Source organism: Centropristis striata, chromosome 6 (genome assembly GCF_030273125.1).
Source record: "Centropristis striata isolate RG_2023a ecotype Rhode Island chromosome 6, C.striata_1.0, whole genome shotgun sequence".
NCBI classification, from domain to species: domain Eukaryota; kingdom Metazoa; phylum Chordata; class Actinopteri; order Perciformes; family Serranidae; genus Centropristis; species Centropristis striata.
In genome coordinates, this window is record NC_081522.1 from 23,179,746 (window position 1) to 23,205,213 (window position 25,468).

Genomic DNA, 25,468 nt, shown 5'->3' on the forward strand with positions numbered 1-25,468 from the left:
AAGATGTCTTTGAAATATGTTTTTTTCCCCACTGTTTTCGAGACAGGGAATTGTTGAAACAAATAGAATAATATTTGGTTCGCTGCTGGTGACAGTATGCCTCAGAAACACATAATGTTATGGCTGAAAACCTGACATTTCAATTAAGAGCTTATCTAAGATTTGTTCTGTGTGACTTTGTGTGGTCTGTAAGAATAATAATGCTGAGCGAAGAATAAAATGGTGTGAAAATGGGCCCAGAGTTTGGCTCTAGCCCTGTTATGTGTGTGCAGGTGCGTGTGCAGGTGAGTGCAGCGGCAGCAGCGCCTGCGGGGTTGAGATTTGAAGATGATGGACGACCTCTCCAAAAATCTTGTGGGCGAACGGCCAAGCCGACATCTCCTTGAAAACGAGCCGAAGAGCGGATCGCGACCCGGCTAATGTGGCCACTCAGCCAGCCACTGATGGCTGGTAGATGGTGATTGGAAGAGGCTTGCATCTGTGTTAATGTCACAAGTGATTGATTTAGGAGCCCTTTTGCACTCTTTTCTTTACAGAAATGTGCATGCACGTACACTACCGGTCAAAAGTTTTAGCACCAAAACTTTTGACACCCCAATTTTTCCAGTTTTTTATTGAAATTCAAGCAGTTCAAGTCAAATAAACAGCTTGAAAGGGTACAAAGGTAAGTGGTGAACTGCCAGAGGTAAATAAAAAAAAGGTAAGCTTAACCAAAACTGAAAAATAATGTACATTTCAGAATTATACAAGAAAGCCTTTTTCAGGGAACAAGAAATGGGTTAACAACTTAACTCTATGGAGTCTTGGGCTATTTTGTCCATTTTTTAATTCTTTTCATGTCTTTGTAAGTCATTTTGTGTCTTTTTGTGTCTTTTTTTGGTCATTTTGTGTCTTTTTTTAGTCCTTTAATCCAACATAAAATGTGATTTTGAATATTTTTTTTTACTTTCAAAACACTATCATGCTCAGTAAAGAATTTTAAATGTTGCAAATGTGCATTAACTTCAGAGTACACTGAGACATTAAACTGCATAATTTTCAATTAAATTCTGGAAAAGTTGGTGTGTTCTAAAACTTTTGACCGGTAGTGTATACTGTAAGCACATACATGTAGCTTTACACTCTGTGTGACATGCAGAAACACACGCACATACAGCTAAAAGTTTCTCAAACACACACACAGACACACAAGCCTGCAGACTTTCTTCACTACAAGGCCGCTCTTTGCCAAAGTGCTCAGCAGTAGACAAATTGTCTTTGAAATGGAGCTCTTCAGCTAACAGAGCGCGACAAAGCCTTGGGAAATGGCTTTGCAATCAACCTCTGCTCACACCTTTCCCCCTTCGCTCTCACTCACACACACTTTCCCTGCTGCTGTTTACTACTGTTAACCAACACACATGTTTTACTGCAACAAAAGAGGAAGTGCTACGAGCTGAAACACACTATTAATAATGACACATTGTACATGCTCTCATACACAGTTATGTGAACACATATAGAGCACCCGCATGATTCATCAGGCCAACTCTTCCAATAAAACAGAGCCAGGCTCACAGGATATTAACCTCCATATGTCTCACTCCTCCCATCACTGGCTTCACAATTAGACACACACTCCCTGTGCTCTACCGTGTCATTATTCCCACATTGTGACACAGAGAGACACATGCACCAGAGTGCAATAGAAGTTTTAAGTGTATTTGATGTCAACTTTATGGGAACAGCCAAACATGTGCTGTTTATAGACATTATGTGCATTATATTTGTAAGTGTATCAGTGCATGATTGGCTGTATTATCTCACTGCTCAGTACATCCTTTTTTGAGAAAATTTTGACATATTCTTATGTTATTGGGCAGTCTGTGGCCTAGAGGTTAGGAATCGGGCTTGTAACTGGAGAGTCACCGGTTCGAATCCCGGTCCCAGTCAAGGACTGAAGTGCCCTTGAGCAAGGCACATAACCCTCCTGCACAGCTCCTTGCATGGTGTGTTCACTTGTGTGTAAAAAGGATGGGTTAAATGCAGAGGTTGAACTTCCTCATTGCGGGATTAATAAAGTAATCTTCTTCTATTCACTTCACAATCAGTTAGTTAGTTTTTCCCAAAGCCTAGAAATGGGAGAAAACAGCTAGTAGAAAGGTAAAAATAAAACAAATTAATTTACATGTTTAATGTAATTTGTTAGTGTAATAATGACATGTTGTGCTTTTAAAGAGGATTATATATTGGATTATTTTATTTCTATTTCTATTATATGTTTGCTATATATTGTAGTTGCCTGATGTGACAGAGAGACAAAGGTAAAGAGCAGCATGCAAAGTTACTATAAGTTATTAATGAGTTTCTTCATTTCCCATGTAATCCACCATAATATATTTATTCCCCTCTACTGAAGAATATTTTTCTACATATTTACTGTAAAAAAAAAGTTATATTGCCAATGTAAAACAGAATCTTCCATTCATTAATTTTTCTTTTTTACGATGTTTGATTGTTAGTGTCCCCCAGTTAAAGACAGTTCATAACATTTAAAAATAAATAAATTAAACATATTTAATTATAATGCTGCTTTGAAGGCACAGCAGCTTCATTTCCAACAAATATAAGGTTAGAAAATGCAACATTTGCCCAGTTAAACAGGACTTTCAGTTTAAACCACACCCACTTCCAGGGTCCTGTGTGATTACAGATGCAAAATCTGATCATTTTGTTTGTTAAACAGAAACAGATACAGATAATAATGTCTCTGTCAGCCTCCACTGGAAACATCATGGTGACGCTAAGACTTTCCTCAAGTTTAATGTCATTATACTATAGCTAAACTGACTGAAAATGTAAATGTTGGATATCTATTATTGTGTCTCTTAAATACCATTATTGATGTTTGCCTCAAATGCAAAGTTAGTGTTAGTGTTACATAAATCCAACTACAACCACTACCTCAAATAATGTGCCGAGTTATTCATACATTTTGACATTTTATGCCCTGCTACATTTTTAGAGGGAAGCAAAATCCCTTCTGTGTTAACCAGGGTTTGAAGTGTAGAAATCAGCCGAACAGCCCAACCAGCCTGCATTCATGCCTGAAATCTTCCCATAAATGTTATTTTCATTCCACATAAGCTCAAAGATTCACTCTAAAGCTCCAACCCTGGGAAACTCTTTCATACACGTGGGATATTCCTTCAGCTGACAGCCAAACACAATGAAGCCCCGCAGACTGTAGAGTAAAATATCATGCTATTGTGTTTGTAGTAGTGTGTCTTTAGTAGAAGTTCTGAAGAAGTGTGTGATGCTTGTGTGTGCTTTAGTGCGGGCTCAAAGGTAACCACTAAATGAGTCAGATCCAACGTTCCTCCTCCATGTGCAAACATGGGGACAGTCCATTAGAGCCCTTTAAAGGGCAAATTAGAAAGACATTAAAAAGCCATTAGGAATATTCATATCTGCTTATACATGGTTATCTCCAAAACCAGAGAAGGCCCGAACAAATCAGTCAACAAATGAGACAGTGCACAAACACAACGATCACACATGTCCTCATTTAGCTGCAAATACACACATGAGCACAAAAGCAAGTAAAACGCAAAACTTAAAAGTGTGTTGTGCGTTTTGCTTGCACTGTGAAATAATTCTCAAGACAGCAAAGTGATTTGTCCAGATTTTTGCTTGAGTGGCAGAAAATGCCGCGTCATGAGGCGTGCACTTTGACCCCAGTGTTAGTTTTTCTACTGGTCTGCAGAGCTGCACCCTTAGGGGACTAAACTGAGCTGCTGTAGCTGAGACCAGAGCTGGTCAGGGGGTGTGTGTGCACGTACATGTGTGTTTAGTGCAGGCGGCAACCTCCGTGTCTGAGCATGGAGGCCAACCAGGAAGTGCATAAAGCCTGCAATCCACCGAAAATTCCAGCAGGGGGCGCTAAGTTTGGCTGCAAAAAAAATCTGCCCATTCATTTCATTGCTAAATTTGAAAACTTCTCACTTCATTTATTACCTCAGAAATTTTTTTCAGGGACAACATTATGGTCTCAATCGCTAGTAAAAAATCATCTTCAAGACAATTTGATGTCAATAGTTCTAATAATGGATCCATTTAGAAGAAAATAGAAGATAAAGAATCGTATGATTTGGGGCGGGGCTACCTTTGATTGACAGGTCACTGACAAGGCGAGCCGTCACCAGGAGAGAAGCAGAACAATGCGTATCCATGGCAACGTGTCAATAAAGTTATATATAACGTTATATAGATAGAAAAGAGGACGTTTACTGATTTGGTCTCATAACTTTGACCCTTTCACTGTATTTTCACTTAATGACAGTTTATTTGAACGTTTTGTTCAGTAAAAATGTCTTGTTCAGTGTTTGGTTGGACTAACAGACACTCCAAGGAGTCGCTGCTCAGTTTTCTGAGGTAAGAAAGACACATTTTGTTTTTGTTTTTTTGCTAGCCAAAACTAACATCCCAGTTAATGCTCCAGTTAATGCTAACATGAATTAGCAGCAGCTTCTCTCAGTCAGGTTGAGGTGTAGAGAGGCTGTAGTCAGTGATCAGATCCCTCTCCTCCTCCACAGTCCAGATATGGTCCATATACGTCCATTATTTATATACAGTCTAGGGTTTAGTGTAGTAAGGGACTGCACTCAGCTGTTAAAGGACACAGAGGGGCCAAGACAGGGCTGGCAGGAGTCTGGTGCATCTGTCTGGGTGCCGAGGTATGTCTTTAGAGGTGATCCAGGGCCAGGGATGAATATAATACCAACCTACAAGGATCTTTTAAATTCTTTCACATAAGCCCTCTGAGAAGCCATTCTTTCACTGTTTATTAAAAACAAAGGGCTGCTTTAAATGATCCTTCAAATTGAAATAAGCTGCTTTTTAAATAAAAATACTATAATTTAAGAAAAATGGAGGCACTTGCCCATTTTGCTAAGTAGTTAAAAACATATAATTCTGCAGTGGGCTGTTATTACGCCAACATTCAATAAAAAAAACTCCAAAAAACAACAACAACAAAACACAATGCAATACAAAGACTACAAAAACCTGGCACAAAATGATGATGCTTGATAAAGTAAAAAGGCAGTCTTAACCAATACACTGTGAGGATGTAAATAATGCATTTTGACAGCTAATTCAGAAGTGCTTGTCTGAGAGCAGAGCTTCACTGTCGCTCTCGTGGATGTGTTGAGACAGATGAGCTCTTTCTAACTCTGATCTGAGCCTGTTCTTCAGTTTTCTTACACAACTCAAAGGGATCTGGGAGCAGACAGACAGAGAGAGAGAGAAAGAGAGAGAGGCTTGCCGCCCACTTGTAATCCAGTTACATCAGGAGCAAAATGCTGGCATACATCACGCACATCTGTGTGTGTTTTTGTGTCAATAGCAGGTGTGGGTGGGATACATGGAATAAGACGGAGACAATTTGTGGTAAGAGCTCATTTGGAGAGAAGATAAAAGCTGAGTAGTGAGTGTTGTAAAGGAGCACTCTTTGCATAAACTCTGATTATTGCTCTTGTTTGTTGTCTCTTTAGCAAGATATGTTGCTAGTGTGTAATGGGTTGTTTGATTACTCGGTAACACTTTACAATAACCAACTAAGTAATGTTTATAGATTGTTTATAAACCAATTATTAACCATTTACAAAGTGCTATACATACAGTACAGGCCAAAAGTTTGGACACACCTTCTCATTCAATGCGTTTCCTTTATTTTCATCAACCTGGTCTCACAGAAATCCGTGAAATAGCCACGGAATCGCTCAAATTTCCGTGAAACTGACACGGATTTCGCTACAATGATAGTTAATGACAGTCATATCCCGTGGCTATTCCATGGATATTTGTTCCTATTGGTTTGTTCCAAGTCACGTGACTTTCAAGGTCCCGGCGGTCAGAACAAAAAACATGGCGGACAGTTCTCTCATTTTTAGTGAAAAATCAATATTTTGACTTAGTTTCTGCATAAAAATAGATTTTGATCACATTTCTAGCGAGAAATATATGTTTTATTTTCTAAATATTCACTCAGTGAATGTACATAATCACTTTGTATGTTGGAATAGCCACGGGATATGACTGTCATTAACTTGCATTGTAGCGAAATCCGTGTCAGTTTCACGGAAATTTGAGTGATTCCGTGGCTATTCCACGGATTTCTGTGAGACCATGTTGGAAGCAAGATATGTTGCTAGTGTGTAATGGGTTGTTTGATTACTCGGTAACACTTTACAATAACCAACTAAGTAATGTTTAGAGATTGTTTATAAACCAATTATTAACCATTTACAAAGTGCTATACATACAGTACAGGGCAAAAGTTTGGACACACCTTCTCATTCAATGTTTTTCCTTTATTTTCATGACTATTAACATTGTGATTCATCAAAACTATTAATGAACACATGTGGAATTATGTACTTAACAAAAAAGTGTGAAATAACTGAAAACGTCTTATATTCTAGTAAGCAAAGGGTGGTTACTTTGAGGAATCTAAAATACAAGACATGTTTTCAGTTATTTCACACTTTTTTTGTTAAGTACATAATTCCATATGTGTTCATTCATAGTTTTGATGCCTTCAGTGAGAATCTACAAGGTAAATAGTCATGAAAATAAAGAAAACGCATTGAATGAGAAGGTGTGTCCAAACTTTTGGCCTGTACTGTATTTAATCTTTAAATGTTTTAAACCAATTTCTTAAAGGTATATGAATCATTTCAAAATCATTAACATACTTAATATGGTGTTAAAAATGTTATAATGAGTGCAACTAAAACTATTAAAAACTATTAATTATAATCTAACTGTTTGTTAATAGTAAATTAACATAAACTTACATTAATATACCAGTTATTAGCCATTTATAAATGATTTAGTTAGTTAAACATTAATAAATTATGCATTTACCATTCTAAATGGCCTATATATGGTTTATAAATGATGATTAAACATTAATAAGCTATCTGTTTACCGTTTATAAATGAGGGTTATTGTAAAGTGTTACCGATTACTCTTTTAAATGAACTCAGGTTTGCTGGATTAACAGAATAAACTAATACTGATGATGGATCTCTGCTCAGGTTAAAAGAAATGTACATCTGAAATGGACAATGTACTTTTCCAGTTCAAAAAGTTGACCACTAAAGTGCTTTTCAATTTGGCTTGTTCTTTTACTTCTCTACACAAATGGGAGCTTTAATGTAGTTATTTTATTCTTATATAACATACAACACGACAGAGATTTAGGGCTGTGAGGATAATGCAGTCACGTGACACTATACCATGTGACAAAACCACAAATCTTTTTGTCTTGTGTGATAAATAAGAGATCCAGTGTCAGATTGATCATTATAGATTCATTTTTCCAAAGTCAAGCATTTCAAGGCTGGATTACAAAGCTTCTGCACAGGATCCGACCGCACCGGAGCCAGCACTGGAGCGCTACCGTTAGCCTGCTCTGCTGCTAATCTGCTCAGCTAAATCCCTTCACTTTTCCACCAGTTGGAAAATAACAGACAAGATTTGGTTTTGAGAAGCTGCAGCTCTAATTAAGTTACTGTTACTTATATAGTGCAGCTACAGCCAGATTGACAAGCTAAACTTTTGCTCTGCTCTGCTCATATTTACTCATGTCATGTTGTGTCTTTTTTTGGTCATTTTGTGTCTTTTTTTTCTTTTTTTTTTTTTTGGGGTCATTTTGTGTCTTTTTTTGGTCATTTTGTTTCTTTTTTGGGTCATTTTGTGTCTTTTTTGGGTCATTTTGTTTCTTTTTTGGGTCATTTTGTGTCTCTTTTTGGTCCTTTTCTTTTTTTTTTTGGTCATTTTGTGTCTTTTTTTGGTCATTTTGTTTCTTTTTTGGGTCATTTTGAGTCTTTTTTGGTCATTTTGTGTCTTTTTTTGGTCCACTGTGCGCGTGAGATTCTGTTCATTAAGCGGGGGTCGCGGACAACATGCATGTTAGATTGGGGGTCGCGACTTGAGAACTACTGCTGTAGAGCTGCGGGGAACTACAGATAAGCAGCGTATTTAACATCATACATAGTCATTGGACCCACTCATTACATACAAAATGTTGATATTTGCTACTTTAATCAGACCTTACCCAGAAAAATGATACATCAGAAAACATTTAGAGGCATATCCGTCATTTTCGGCTTCTAATGAGCCATTTTGACACAGCTTCCACAACTCCCCAGTCAAACATTCAGAGCCAGAGATCAGGTTAGAGTCCATGTGTAACTCCCAAAGCATACACTGAATTCATCCATCTCTCTCTTCAAGCTGAGCCTGTGTTTCTGCTGAGCCTGTGTGGGTTTCCAAGGGGGGTTGATGGATATTCATGCCCTCACCTCCCTGCCCGAAATGTGCATCATTAAGTTTCACAAAACAGCCATAACAACCTAAGACGGCTGGTCAGGTCCTGCATATACTGACTTTTAGAGGTAAATTGGTCTGGAGAAGTGAAACATTGGTTTTCCACCTCAGGGTTGGGACCCCAATCCACATTGTGAGATTATTTTGGGTTCAAATTGAGATTTATGGAAACTTACACTGTAAAAAAAAATCTGTCGTTTTTAGGGTAAAAAATTGGCACACTGTCAAAAATAATCTGTTAAATTTACGGTAAAATACCGGCAGCTGTGGTTGCCAGAATTTTACCATAAAAATTACAGTGAGTGGGTTTTCTACTGTAAATTTAAATGTAAATATCAGCAAAAACTGTCATTTAGACTGAGTAGTCCCTTTATTTAAAGGTAATTGTGTCCTTGAGACAATATGGTATTCCTCCATTCATTTTACATGATTTTTAAAAATATTTTTTACAGTAAAACTGTGTTTTTCAAAAGTTTTGTTCTATTCTGTGAAGTGTCTATTATGGTGATATGCAATTTTTTTTATTTTAGGCCGTATTTCTCATGCAATTTGACAGCATTTTACTGTAATTTCTACAAACACTTTTTACAGTGCAGCTAGTTTACCGTAATAAATACGGTGCAACTTTTTAAAATATTACGGTAAAAAGATATTGGCACTGTTGATTTGATGTTTAAAATTGATATTTTATTCCATTTTTTACCGTAAAAATAAAACGCTTTTCCATCAAAATCAAAAGAAATGCTGCTCTTTATAAATGCTGCATGAATTAAAGATTTTACCATTAAATATTACAGTATATTTCCGTCAGAGATATGGTGTTTAGTACATTTAACAGTTGGAAAAAGTATTTTTACAAAAAATAAATGCAAAAATGATGGCTTGTATATATATTACAGTATATTTTTGTTACAAACACGGTGCCAGTGTATTTTAAAGTAGAGTAATGTATTTTAAAAAGAAAAACTGTAAAAAATACTATTTTGGCTGATATATACACTACCGGTCAAAAGTTTTAGAACACCCCAATTTTTCCAGTTTTTTATTGAAATTCAAGCAGTTCAAGTCAAATGAACAGCTTGAAAGGGTACAAAGGTAAGTGGTGAACTGCCAGAGGTAAATAAAAAAAGGTAAGCTTAACCAAAACTGGAAAATAATGTACATTTCAGAATTATACAAGAAGGCCTTTTTCAGGGAACAAGAAATGGGTTAACAACTTAACTCTATGGAGTCTTGGGCTATTTTGTCCATTTTTGAATTCTTTTCATGTTTTTTTTTTTAGTCATTTTGTGTCTTTTTTTTGTCATTTTGTGTCTTTTGGTGTCTTTTTTTTGTCATTTTATGTCTTTTTTTGGTCATTTTGTGTCTTTTTTTAGTCCTTTAGTCCAACATAAAATGTGATTTTGAATCTTTTTTTTACTTTCAAAACACTATCATGCTCAATAAAGAATTTTAAATGTTGCAAATGTGCATTAATTTTAGAGTACACTGAGACATTAAACTGCATAATTTTCAATTAAATTCTGGAAAAGTTGGTGTGTTCTAAAACTTTTGACCAGTAGTGTATATTTACGGTGTTTCATTGATACTGAAACTGAATTAACCCATTCATAATTTTACGGTCTTTTACTTTCATGCTTTAGCAGTTCTTCACCATAAAATCTGCAGACTTTTTTTTACAGTGTACGTTACTGTTTTTAATCTTTATATAATAAATGTTACTTTGCTTTGGGGCTAACTTCAACAATAAAATGTAGCTATCAGAGTGTTGCAGGCATCACTTCATCTAAGGGGACTGTGAGTTGTTCAAAGGTACATAGTGAATTCATGAGGCGGCTCTGGAAAGGCTGGAAGCTAGACTACTGTTTGTCTGATTAAAATGCCCAGCAGTAAGAAGGAGATAGTGACGCATAATGAGACAAAGATCAGTGTCAAACAACACCGGTGCAACATGTGACTCCCAGGAGTTTCTGCAGAGCTTTAAAGCATAATGATTTGAACTGTCTGAGGCAAAGGGAAATGCATCCAATATTATATATGTATATATATATGAATATTTAAATGGCTGTGAGAACATGTATATGAATAGAAGGGACGGTGGTGTTCCTCTGCTTTGTTAGGTCACTTGAAAAGCTGACTATTTGGTCCTGCTATGAAACTCTATTAAAGAATGGAATTCAATTTACGCAACATTTACTTTAATGCAAACTCTATTTCCTTTCACTTATACCTTTACTCACACACACACACACACACACACACACACACACACACACACACACACACACACACACATATACTGGTTTTCATACATCATGGGGACTCCAGTTAATCATCCCTGTTCAGTCATCAGGGACCATCAGTCCCTGTTAATCATCACTTATGGGGACCACCCTTTCTAGAGGTTGTAGAGAGCTGAAAAAAATTGAGTAAACTTGCCATAGCTTAGTTATCCTATACACACCTTCAAACCTCTGAAATGATGAAGTGATGTTTTAATCAGGCTTTATGGGGACATCCGGAAAAACCAGTAAACCTGCTTTCAGGGTACATCATTTACATGAATTAGCATATTTCACACAGATTATTTGGTGACTAATGGGGACCTACTTTTACATAAAACAATAAAAATTAGATACTTTTATAAGAAGCCAATTCTATAATTGTGGCACAAAAATAGTACGACTTCAATTCAAACCTTGAAGCAATCACACACACACACACACACACACACACACACACACACACACACACACACACACACACACACACACAGCACCATATAAGAGCTTAGTGTTGCTATTTTAAGTGTCAGTGTTCCCCATTTCCACTTTTCTGCACTGCACTGCAACTTAGACAAGTGTACACTCATATTCACTTGGATGGCAATGACAGCATATTACAGGAAAACCTATTATGCATTTCTCCCACTACCCCCCCGTTTCTCTGACTTTCTCTCTTGTTCTTTCTGTCCTCACTTTCTGTTGGCTCTGACTTTATCTTACTGTCTTTATCTGTCTCTCTATCACTTTATTCTCCCTCTCCTGCCAGCAAGATCTTCCAGTGATTGGAGTCTAACTTACTGAGAGAAAGAAGACGGCACAGGGCCAATGCTAATAGTGTGTTTCTATCTGAGAGCTGCTGAGTGTGTGTGTGAGCAAAAGATATGAGAACATCAATCAAGAGAGGCAGAGTAAAAGTACAGGGGTTGTGCAGACTTGTGTTTGGCCGTAACAACTGTACACTTCATCCGAATTCACAGCTAGTAAAGCGAGAGGGGGAGGGAAAGAGGGGCAGGGAGAGCGAGATAAGAATAGGGATCGAGAATGGAGATAAGACAGGGACACATGAGAAAGGAACTGTGAATAAGTGTGTCATGAAAATGAATTCTCCCCACTTCCTATGGTAGACTCCTCCCTGCCTCCTCTCAGCTCTTTTTCTCCTCTGGTGGTGTCATCTGAGGTGCCAGTCAGACTCCTGTTCTGTTGTCACAACTGACCTACCTGCAATTGTCCCTAAATCTACAATAGAATGCAACACATATATAGATCAGTGACCAGAAGTACATCGCTTACTTAAGTAAGAGATGTACTTCTTCCATCACTGGTCACTGATCTATATATGTGTTGCATTCTATTGTAGATTAAGGGACAATTGCAGGTAGGTCAGTTGTGACGTTGATACAGGTTTGCCACAACAGAACAGGAGTCTGACTGGCACCTCATTTTGTGTCCTTTTTTTTAGTAATTTTGTGTCTTTTTTGGTCATTTTGTGTCTTTTTAAGTCATTTTGTCTGTCTTTTTTGTGTCTTTTTTAAGTAATTAAGTTTTTTTCTGTCATTTTGTGTCTTTTTTTGGTCATTTTGTGTCTCTTTTAGTAATTGTGTGTCTTTTTTAAGTAATTTAGTTTTTTTCTGTAATTTTGTGTCCTTTTTTTAGTAATTTTGTGTCTTTTTCTGTCATTTTGTGTCTTTTGAAGTCATTTTGTCTGTCTTTTTTGTGTCTTTTTTAAGTAATTAAGTTTTTTTCAGTCATTTTGTGTCTTTTTTGGTCATTTTGTGTCTCTTTTTTAGTAATTTTGTGTCTTTTTTGGTCATTTTGTGTCTCTTTTTTAGTAATTTTGTGTCTTTTTTGTGTCTTTTTTAAGTAATTTAGTGTCTTTTTTGTGTCTTTTTTAAGTAATTTAGTTTTTTTCTGTCATTTTGTGTCCTTTTTTAGTAATTTTGTGTCTTTTTTGGTCATTTTGTGTCTTTTTAAGTCATTTTGTCTGTCTTTTTTGTGTCTTTTTTAAGTAATTAAGTTTTTTTTCTGTCATTTTGTGTCTTTTTTGGTCATTTTGTGTCTCTTTTTTAGTAATTTTGTGTCTTTTTTGTGTCTCTTTTTTAGTAATTTTGTGTCTTTTTTGTGTCTTTTTTAAGTAATTTAGATTTCTTGGTCATTTTGATACTGCCTCCAGCAGCCCCCAGGTAATTTGAGTTTGAGACCCCTGCTCTAGAATATTTAAAGTGTTTGTTACATGGGTGTCACCATGGGTTCTTATGGGTTAAGTAAGAGATGCACTTCTTCCACCACTGGTCACTGATCTATATATGTGTTGCATTCTATTGTAGATTAAGGGACAATTGCAGGTAGGTCAGTTGTGACAACAGAACAGGAGTCTGACTGGCACCTCATTTTGTGTCCTTTTTTTTTAGTAATTTAGTGTTTTTTCAGTCATTTTGTGTCTTTTTTGGTAATTTTGTGTCTCTTTTTTAGTAATTTTGTGTCTCTTTTGTGTCTTTTTTAAGTAATTTAGTTTTTTTCTGTCATTTTGTGTCCTTTTTTTTGTAATTTTGTGTCTTTTTTGGTAATTTTGTGTCTTTTTAACCCATAAGAACCCACGGTGACACCCATGTAACAAACACTTTAAATCTTCTAGAGCAGGGGTCTCAAACTCAAATTATCCTAGGATAAAGTTACATAAAATGGAAATACGCAAGTAAAGAACACGTACCTCAAGATTGTCAGTACACCACATGAATGCAGCACAAATGCCATATCTAGTCTCGCAATGTTAATGAAAGTGAAAATTAATTTGTGCATCCGCCCCGTGATTCGGATCCACTCCAAAATTTAATGGGTTCTTCCTTGGCCCATGCAAAAACCTTTCCACCATGTTTCATGAATATCCAGCCATGGCTTCTACTTAATCCTCCTGAAACTGCGCTGAAAACATTCCCCCCTTTGGCAGAAGTCATAACTTAAACAAAACAAAAAGGGGGAAGAACAGCAGTGATATGAGCAGATTTAACCCATTGATGCCTTAAAACGCCTGTAAAACCTCTGGGCGATTTAAAAATAAGCCCTTAAAACCTGAAGTTTTTACTAAATAATATATTTTTCAGCCTCTGTAGCAGATAGAAATTAAATTCCAAAAGTATTTCAGAGCTTATACAATTACTACAAAACGACGTATCCGCTTTCCACACTGCAAAAAAAGAAAAGTTGGGTGAACTCAAAATTTCAAGGCAACAAACTTCGATAAAATTTTAAGTTGGACAATTAAACTAAATATTTTAAGTTTTGTTTTTGAGTTTGCTCAACTCTGAATTCAGATTTTTGTCAACTCAACTGTAAGTTGTACTAACTTACAATTTTACATTGTAATAACTTTTAATCCTTACTTCTGCTAACTTCTGCAATGTGCTGAATTGGCACGATTGTAATGCCGCTATGAAATGTTAGCTAATGTTGCGACCACAATTTTGAGTTAGCTTTGATACACTAATGGCTACTCTTGTAGCTGTAACAAGTAGCTCCGCTAGCATCAGTTAGCCGCTAGCATCAATTAGCCGCTAGCATCAGTTAGCCGCTAGCATCAGTTATCCGCTAGCATCAATTAGCCGCTAGCATCAGTTAGCCGCTAGCTTTCGCTAATGAATTTCACCGCTTTCCCGCATTTCACAACAAAGAAATAAGAGTTATCAGAACTATTGTCCTTGTTGTGAACCCCACCTTAAAGATATAAGTAACAACAACTCACCAACTTGTTTTTGAGCAGACAACTGGCTTCCTTTGTTGTGCTAACTTACATTATTGCCCTAAATGTCAATAATTTATATTTCCAAGTTTTACCAACTTAAATCACTGTTTTAGGCCAAAAAATACAAGTTGGCTTTTTTTGCAGTGCAGGCTTCAATGGGTTAAGGAGGGAAAGTATTCACATTTTATTCACATTCACTTTTTTCAGTTGCATGTAGCATGCTCAGACCAACTGAGGGACCGACTGAGACTTATCCGAAGTCATGTGTAATGTGTAAATTTACTCCCATGACTTTTTATGTGACAAAACCATAGAAAGTTGTCATCTGTCTGTCAGGTGTGCAAACAGTGTTGTAGCACCACCCCAGAGAGCACTGCATCATGTTTTCCTCACTAGAAAAGCAGTTTAGAGGACACTCTATTATCTTTTCTCAATGTGAGGGCACTTTTGCTGTGTTTTCTTTTTTTTTTGTGTGACAATAGTCCACCGGTGTCTGACCCTTTTCTTTACAACATCTTTCAGCACACTGTTTTGGTTTTTGGATCCACAACTTTCAGTTCACTCTCACTGTTCACAGCCGCTACACCGTTTTTTGTTTTGTTTTGCAGTGACAAGATCTAAAAACAGACACAACCAACCTGCCCAGCACCCAGCAGCAGACAGACAATGTAAGCTGCTGGATTGTGAACAAAGTAGAGCATTGAGCTGCCAAATATTTCCCTCAGGAGTTAGTGGAGACCAAAAACAGAGCTAAAAGGAGAGTGAATATGTGGCTTACATTCAACACTTAAACAGCTAGAAAACACGACTCCAAATGAATGCTTATGTGACTTTATGCCTGATGGAAGTTTAAATTGGATGTTATGTTATTTGACTTCCAAATACTGGATATTGTCCCCAAAGCTCAAAGATTAAAAAGTATGTAATTGGGAAAATTTGACTGAATCAATTCATTTAAAAAACACGTCATGTAATATTAGTCAAAGGTGAAACATTAGCATTTCTCCTGATTTGTGATCAGCGTTACTTTGACGCATATTAAAAAATTGGTAACACTTTCCAATTTCTCAAAGGTATATGAATCATTTAAAAATCATTAACATACTTAATATGCTGTTAAAAATGTCAAAATGAGTGCAACTAAAACTATTAATAAACTATTAATTATAATTTTTAATGGTAAAGTAACTATAAACTTACATTAATATACCATCTATTTGCCATTTATAAATTATTTAGTTAGTTAAACATTAATAAATTATGTATTTACCATTCTAAAAGGCCTATATACAGTTTATAAATGATGATTAAACATTAATAAACTATCTGTTTACCATTTATAAATGAGGGTTATTGTAAAGTGTTACCAAAAAATTCAATCTCTTTTATCATTTTTTTCTTTTTTTCCCCCAGAAACATGAAGAGACAGAGGGGGGAACGGAGAGAGGGAACTTGGCTCTGAAGCCATTGTGGTTGAAAAATAACGCCGTCCTTTGGGGTTGCCTACAAAGTCCTGGGTCAGCCGCTTTGGGCTGGATTTCAACTTTAAACTGAGCTGAGCTGCCCAGTTTTGGCCAACCACTGCTCCAGGCCATGTGGACAAATTACCCATGTCACACCTGTTCATATTTCTGCTCTGTATCAGCACTGTGCAGCAGGTCTATACAGGGGAAATAAATGTGACAGCACTGAGAAAGATGAAAGCAAACGCTGGCGCCTGTCACATCAATCATCTGTCACGGAGATTCAGTTTGTTTTTGTGTACGTGCCAGCGGGGAAAGTATGTGAACTTGGAAAAAAAAGAAGAAGGTGTAAATGGAGTTTTGTGAGTTCTCAATTAAGATATTTACAGTTCTGGATGTGCAAATTTCTGGCTATGAAAAGACTGAGGAGTTTAATTAGCAATATTAGAAAAATATTACAGCTTTACAAGTTGTGATATAACAAAAAAAAAACTCTCAAGTAGTCCTCAGCTACTGAAAAAAAAGTAATCAACTTTAATTAATTGCAGTAGATATATATATAGTTTTTAAAAAAACAAACAAAAAAAACTCTCAAATATGGTAAGATAGGACACTGTTGGCTGTTTACAAATGAGCAGCGTTCTGATTGGACAAAACCCCAGCAGGCTTGTCTGAACTGGAGATACTGTTTAACTGCAGAAACAACATGGAGGACGGAGTGAGTCTTCATATAGAACTCGTGAAACTACAGCAGCATCCTCGACAATAAATACAAACAGCCACATGGTGTTTAGTACACAAAAGTATTGGTTAACTCAGGGGTTTAAATGGGATTTTGCAGGTGTGTGTGTGTGTGTGTGTGTGTGTTGGTGCTAAAACAATTAAACACTCATTCTACCACCTACCATACAACCATATCACATGCCGTCCCCAAATGTAATACTTTAGAGACTTTAAAAAAATGTTTTGTTAGTTTTAGTTACTTTTCCAAATAATTATCTGGTGGTATCAACTGAACCTGAAGAAGAAAATATGTCACTATTATTCCCTTCTTCCAAAACAGTGCAAATAATACCAGGTGCAAAGGCCAGGAGGTGAGTCGCTAACGTGCTGAAGAGCATTAGAGAAATGTTGATTTTTAATGTGAGACTGCTTTATTCTGTGTATTTACCATTTTTAATCATTGGGTTTGTTTGTTTTGGAGAGGAGGAGACCTCTGTGAATAATTCAGCTCCCAGTAGAAACCTCCTGAACAATGAAACACTGAAGGAATTCTAAAGGGAAAAAGTGACAGCAATGAGGCCACTGCCCTATCTTTAATTCTGTTTTGATTTAAGAGGGCGGTAGTGTTAGAAAATTACATATTGCACCTTTTAAAGGAGAAACAGGTGAAAAACTAAGGAGAGGGCCTCAGTGGAGAGGTGGTACAGGGTTCTGCCTGAATGGTAGGCGTGACAGCAGCCTTTAATTACATTCTTTGTACTTTGATTTCCTCCATGCATATGTCTCCATGGATGGCAGCACCAGAGAGGACAGTCTCTTTGCTCTGCCTGTCTTCTCCTTACAGTTTCTGATCCAGTGTCCCAGTGGCGGTTCTAGACCAATTTTACTGTGGGGGCCAAGGAGGGGCCAGTGTTTAATCAGAGGGGCACATTAGCATGAAAAAATGGCAAAGATGATATTTAAGCATTCAGAATCTTTGAATGTCTTGAAAAAGACACAAAATGACCAAAAAAGACAGAAAATGAGAAGACAGAATAACCAAAAAAAACCCACAGAAGACAAAAAAATGACAAAAAAAGACACAAAATGACCAAAAAAGACACAAAATGAGAAGACAGAATAACCAAAAAAAACCCACAGAAGACATAAAAATGACCAAAAAGACACAAAAAGACACAAAATGACTAAAACAGACACAAAAAAGACACATAAATGACACAAAATGACCAAAAAAAGACACAAAATAACTAAAAAAGACACAATAACAGACACAAAATTATCAAAAAAAGAAACAAAAAAGACACTAATGACCAAAAAAGACACAAAATGACTTACAAAGACATGTAAAGACATGAAAAGGATTTAAAAAATGGACAAAATAGCCCCATAAGTCTCCATAGAGTTAAACTATTATACAATGTAACATTCTGGGTTTATTTTGTGTACAATGGGATATTGTTTGAACAAAAAAAAGGTTAGAATTGTTCCATTGTTCATTGTTATAAATTGATCATTTTATTATTAATTTGACACAGGGGCCACCGCAGGGGCCAAAGGCTTCTTCACAGGGGCAGTGGCCCCTGGAGGCCCCTGTGTAGAACCGCCACTGCAGTGTCCCATTCTAGTTTGAATCAGATCCGGGCGGAAGCGTGACTGAATACAGACTTACGTTTGATTTACCTTTTTCACAACCTCAAAAAGCCTCAAAGCCTCTCTTCACTCTTTTCAGCCCATTGACTATTGTTTGCTGTGAGCCAGGTAAAGTCTGCCAACTCCACTCAACAACTGCAGACAGTCCGCCGAGCACGCTGAACAAAGAGCCACTGTGCCGACTTAACAGCAACAGTAGAGGGAGCGTAGAGAGGAGGCGGGCTGGAAATCAAAGATGAAATGAAAGGTTTGCATCGTCAATATTTGGCAGGAATAGAGACGAGTGTGCAAGGACACTCCTTTGACACATGGATGCAGAGGGAAGGCACACCAGCTATCTACAAGAGTGTCTCTGCACACGGTGACACCACTGTGCTCTTCTCGGTGAGTGTAACATAATTTTCATAAATTAGCAAGCTTGAGTAACACAACACAGGACAAAAAAAGTTATTATCATAATAAGGTGCATAATAGCACCTCTTTGCATCAGTTGAAAACCATAACCTTGTAATTAAGAGGAAGAAAAGCAATTTACTCCTGCTTCACAGCACAGCATCCCTCTCTCCCTGTTCCTCTTGGCATCTTTTAGGATTGTTTTAATTATTTCCTGGCATACTGATTGTATGACTAAAGCCTCACCCTGCCCCCTCTCTCCATCTCTCTCTCTCTGCAACACGCTCTCTCACTCTTCCCTCCTGTACCATGTGTTTGGCATGCCTTTACTCAGCTGCTAGAAATGAGAAACAAATCTAAACATCTGATTAGCCTGTAATCAGCCCCTTCACATCCCAGAGGGACAGATAAAAGACAGGGAGAAAATGGAGGAGACTGTGTGACTCAGTGTGTCTCTCGCTTTGCAGAGTGACATTAAAATGAAAAACCAGCACCTCGTATCCTTGAAACTTTCTCTGAGACGGCACATCTTCTGCTTTTAGATGACGCAATGCTGCTTCAAACAGTGAAGAAGAGGTTTGAAGAGGTATGCAGAGTAATGGGGTTAACTGTTGGCTACTGCACTGCATGCATTGGACACCATGAAAACCAATTCACATTCCTACCTTCCTGAGTCATAGTTGTGGGCACATAAAGGCTTTACACATGGGTGAATACCATACATTTTTAAATGCACTGATGACAAAGAGAAGATCTGAGTCAGAGTTTCATACAAGTGCGGTCCATTTACTATTAATTTACAAAGGGTCAATTCTATGTCAATTCGAATTATTTCACCAAAAGTTTGTTTTCAGCAACATAAGCATTGGGAAATATGTTTCGGAAAGGGTTGTATTGTATGAGCTACTAACTGTAATCTAATGTTGACTAGGGATGTTGAGTTGATGCTGAAATTCTGAAATAGTGATGGGAACAGAGGATGCCCAGTCCAATGAATCCCTCTATTACCACTTTTCAACCAAGGCAGTTCCTGGGCCGGTTCGGAGCCGGTGCCTAATCTTGAACCAGTTCCTCACTTTTCAACTGTCAAAGAACCGGCTCGCGGCCATGAAAGCTGGTTCTAGAGCGGCACCAACTCTTTGCTGGTCTTGAACCATGGACCACTTACATCAGGGGCTGGGGGCGGGAAACGTGTATCATTCATTTTATTTGATTAGGTAAACTCAAATGTAATTGATGGCTCACGTTAGCCTGTTAGTGTTAGCAGGCTAGCGTTAGTGTTAGCAGGCTAGCGTTAGCTTACAACAAAGTCTAACATCTTGCTCAGTGTTAATAAGAACATAAGTGCCTTCCATATCATTCAAGATGAGCAGAACAAATGTGTTGTACACTGTAAACAATTGTCTTGTACATTAACAGTAAAATACTGGCAGCAGGGTTGCAGCATTCTACTGTTAATTCTACAGTTCCCTTACTGTTATCTACTTTAAAAACCACATAGTGAATTACAGAAAAATGTTGCATTTCATTGATTTTTACAGTAGACTAAAACACAGTATAGTGCTGAAGCTAATTGAAATATTGTTGCAGTATACAATGCAGTCATTTTTTGTAAATAGAGCATATTACTGTCTGAAAGCCAATTACTACGAATTAATCGCTGTCTTCACTGTAACCTCAGTCATTTTAATATATCATATACTGAATGAGTTAGTTAAGTAAAATACAGCCATTAAAAATGTGGACAAGAAGAGACTTAGAAAATATCATATATGTATATCATATATTTTATGGGAAATAGCAAGCTACCTACAATTATTGCCCAGAATACATTGTTTTCTACAGTATTATACCTTTTTAATGGAAAACAGTATGTAACTGTCACAATTTGTCTGTTTTCTTACAGCAATCTGTAACAGTGTACATGTCTTGTTTAGATGCCAATATTTGTCGCCAAAACAGGAGCAACATTTCTCAAGAGACGATGTAGTCTGCTATTGTTGTTATTATAGTCGTGGAGAGCGGAGATGTTTCCAGACATATACAGTGACGTAATGACGTGGTTTTCCAGCCTGTGGCAAAGCAAACAGGAGAAGGTTCACAAGTTGAACCAACTGCAAACCAGCACCAGACCAGCAAAAGAATAAGGTTTGAGTTGGTCAATAAAGGGATAAAGTACTCATACAAAAGACACGTAGATTACTATTTCATTAACAATGGATTGAAATTGCTGTTAAATTTAAGCCACTGACACTGACGGACAGTGGCTTTAATATCAAACGGCAGAGATGATATTTAGGCATTCAAAACCTTTATTTTAGCTCATTTATAAATCTAATTTAAGTATATTTGCAATATACAAATTCATTGATTGAAACAATGAGACTTACCAATAATTATTATTTTTGTACGACAATGACATTTCTCATTTTTGTGCACAATTACTTTGTTTTTATTTTGAAAGTGCAGAACAGTGAGAATGAAGCTTTTATTGCACAATTAAACTATTATACAATTTACACATTCTGGGTTCCTTTTGTGCACAATGAGATATTGTTTGAACAAAAAATAGGTAAGAATTGTTCCGTTGTTCATCGTTATAAATTGATCATTTAAATATTAATTTGACACAGGGGCCACAGCAGGGGCCAAGGGCTTCTTCACAGGGGCAGTGGCCCCTGGAGGCCCCTGTGTAGAACCACCACTGCTGACGGAGGTTTTTGTTGGTGGAGGAGCACATGATGCAGAGCATCGAGCTCCCACTGCTCACCTGCAGCTAAAAATCTGCCAGATGATGTGAGCTCCGTGTGCTGCAGCATGAACACAGACTGGGCTCCCAACAGAACACCACGGTTAAATTTTAGCCATGCACATGTCTTTAGTCTAACATTGTCAAAAGGTAAAGGGAGGAACTGACAGCAAAACAAGAGTTATGGATGTAACTAAGGCAATGGACTCTTCCTGACCACCAGAGACAGTATGCAATACCTGGAAACAATGAACTCTGGGTGTCAGGAAGGATAAAATACAATGGGAGTTGTGGATGTAACTATAGTTTCCAGGTATTTCATTCAGTCTCTTGTGGTCAGGAAGAATAAAGTAGGATTACTGTTTTGTTATTGTGTTTTTTTCCCTCCATGTTATGGAATTGGGTATCAAAAATTGTGGAATATGACTAGTATTGGTATTGGTTGCTTGTGTGTCATGGCATCTCTAATGTTAGATGTCATAAATTACAAACACACATGGTGATTGTGTGGAATTTTTCAGAAAGTTGCATAGATGATTGTTTTTCTGGCCAGTAGATAACTGCTTGAAGCATATTCACATTTTTGTAAAGCTTTAGAAATGGCCCAGTTCCTGGGTATGTGCTTTTGGATTCTGTTTCAGGGTAAATTTTTAATGTGTTGTGTTGAGAGAAAGGGAGAGAGAGGGAGGGAGACAGAATGGTTGTAGGCCAATATCCATTTAGCTGAATGTCACTTCTTTGTGGCAAACTATGTGTGCATGGCCACTTTGAACTTTGGGATAACTTTCGGAATTAGTTAGCAAAAGTTCAGCGAGAGTATTATTGATTTCCTCTTAACTTTACTCTCCTGTTTCATTCCCATTACCTCATACTTTTTTTAGCACTTTGCAGCATGCATAATATTTAATTGGCACAGCATATCAGGCTGGACACATTTGCAGGGCAGTCTCGGCCAATCAAATCTCCTTCAATGACAATCTACTTGCATTATTAAAAATGTGTGCCAGTCAGTGGGTGAGTCACTCTTAGCTTGCCCCTTCCCAACATTCACTCTAACAGAATTTGCACAACTAAAAAAGACACAAAATTACTGAAAAAACACTAAATTATTTTAAAAAGTAAATTTGTGTCTTTTTCTAATAATTTTGTGTCTTTTTTAGTAATTTTATGTCTTTTTTAAGTAATTTTTTTTTCTGTCATTTTGTGTCTTTTTTTGGTCATTTTGTATCTTTTTTTTGTAATTTTGTGTCTTTTTTTTGATAATTTTGTCTCTTTTTTGGTCATTTTGTTTCCTTTTTTTGGTCATTTTGTGTCTTTTTTAGGTAATGTTGTGTCTTATAAATATAAATATATATATATATATGCAAAATACCAACTTTTAAGGTGAAATTAAGCATTATTTGTGTCATTTTTTAAGGCCGACATAAATATTCAATCAATATCACTTAGAAATGTTCCAGTTGGTATTTTGCATATATATATATATATATATATATATATATATATATATATATATATATATATATTAATATACATAAAAAAGACACTGAGCCTCCACTATATCCTTGCTCTGACCCTAGACTATCTGTGTGCTCTCTTGTTATGTCTTGCTGTCATCTTTATCTCCTGCCATGCATCATCTTTATCTTCCCCTTCTTTTGGTTACACTGCACACAGGTAGGACATTTCAGGTACATCTTAAGGTGATCACACTGTCTGACCCCTCACAGGTCAGCCTTTGTAGGATTCAACACTTCTTTCCTTCACACAGACTGCTGTCAATCCTGTCACAGTCTGTCTGTCTATTAGTCTAGACGGATTTCAGGATAAAGGCCTCCTATAAGAAGTGAGGAGCATTTATGGGTACAAGTCAGGAACCGGCCTACCTTACATATCTCAAGGGTGCTGAGTCCAAAAAAAAATGGTTCCCAAGCAAAATTTTGAGTTTTTGACCTTCTAATTTGTATCAAATGGCCACCAAATTGCTCATCTTGCACAGTCATTGGACCATTTCCCCTTAGTGTTTTTGTAAGTAGGCAATCATGATGAGGAAATTAAGCTTCTAGATCTATAGTCTAGGGTCAGAGCAAGGATATAGTGGAGGCTCAGTGTCTTTTTTATGTAAAATAATGCTCAATTTCACCTTAAAAGTTGGTATTTTGCATATATATATATATATATATATATATATATATATATATATATATATATATATATTATATTATATTATATTTATAAGACACAACATTACCAAAAAAAGACACAAAATGACCAAAAAAAGGAAACAAAATGACCAAAAAAGAGACAAAATTATCCAAAAAGACACAAAATGACAGAAAAAGAAATTACTTAAAAAAGACACAAAATGACCAAAAAAAGGAAACAAAATGACCAAAAAAGAGACAAAATTATCCAAAAAGACACAAAATTACTAAAAAAAAGACACAAAATGACAAAAAAAAGACACAAAATGACAGAAAAAGAAATTACTTAAAAAAGACACAAAATTACCAAAAAAAGACACAAAATTATTAGAAAAAGACACAAAATTACCAAACAAGACACAAAATTACTAATAAAAGACACAAATTTACTTTTTAAAATAATTTAGTGTTTTTTAGTAATTTTGTGTCTTTTTTGGTTGTGCAAATTCTGTTATTCGCGCCTAGCATGCTAAGTGGAGATTTAGATTTATTCACTTCTTCCTACAGGCCTTTAAATATACGTTATAATTAAGTCACGGAGACCATATGCATATGTAGAGATTACGATTACTAGGAGTAAATGCTATGTGGTCCTGAGGTTTGATGATTTCAGCTTAGGAACCATTTTTTTTGGATTCAGCACCCTTGAAAAAAGTAAAGTAGGCCAGTTCTCGACTTGTACCCATAAATGCTCCTCACTTTCACTTTTTGGACAATTCCGTCTAGACTATGTGTCTCTGTCTGTGTGTCTGTCTGTCTGTCTGTCTGTCTGTCTGTCTGTCTGTCTGTCTGTCCGTTGAACTGTCTCACTCTCCCTCCCTTTACCTAGGCTCCTCAAAGCTGCTCGCCAGTTTCCATGCCTCCCCATCCCTCTTCCTTTAAGTCACATCCCTTTTAACTTGAATATGACCAGAGTGAGAAGTGAAAGTAGACAGGTAGCTGCTGAATAATGGATGAGCCAACTGAGATTTTCTCTATTTTCAAAAGCAAGGAGAGGAAAATAAGTTAAATGTGTTTTGGAGGAGATGGAGGAGTCTTAGGCTTGGTCTGAAGACTTCTGAGCATTGGCTAAACTAGGACATATACTACACTGTGATGATGTATAGAGTCAGAAACAGTATGTTTTTGTTTTGTTTTTTTACTTTAGTCTTTCTATTAAACTATTGTTCAAAGCATTCTGTTTCATCTGTCTGCAGCTTCTCAATGTGGTGGAAAATCTTTGGAAACGTCCGGTCTATTTTGACCTGTTGTCTGGTTTCAGTGGAGAAATGGAACAAATATTTACTCTGATCACTTATAAGAAGAAAAAAACACAAACCACACACACTAGACAGGAAAAAAATCAAGAAAACAAAGACAATAACAGCACAATTTTCTTGCCACTCTAAAGTTAGTATCAGCTCCATACAGATTACCCATGATTCTTTGCTGCACACTGTGTTCAATGCCTCATTGTGACTACATGAGTGTATGAGTACTTATGTGTTTTTTTAGTTAATAACAAGTTATGTATGTTAATAATGGTAATAATGGGTTTATAAACTACATTACTATGTGTTATACACACACACACACACACACACATATATATATATATATATATATATATATACACTACCGGTCAAAAGTTTTAGAACACCCCAATTTTTCCAGTTTTTTATTGAAATTCAAGCAGTTCAAGTCAAATGAACAGCTTGAAAGGGTACAAAGGTAAGTGGTGAACTGCCAGAGGTAAATAAAAAAAGGTAAGCTTAACCAAAACTGGAAAATAATGTACATTTCAGAATTATACAAGTAGGCCTTTTTCAGGGAACAAGAAATGGGTTAACAACTTAACTCTATGGAGTCTTGGGCTATTTTGTCCATTTTTGAATTCTTTTCATGTCTTT

The 25,468-nt window shown here is 36.6% G+C and overlaps 1 protein-coding gene across 1 annotated transcript in view; it reads right to left on the reverse strand.

The window, feature by feature from the left end:
• Positions 1-25,468, reverse strand: part of cdh13 (cadherin 13, H-cadherin (heart)) — a 509,931-nt gene that overhangs the window by 54,392 nt on the left and 430,071 nt on the right. The window lies entirely within an intron of this gene.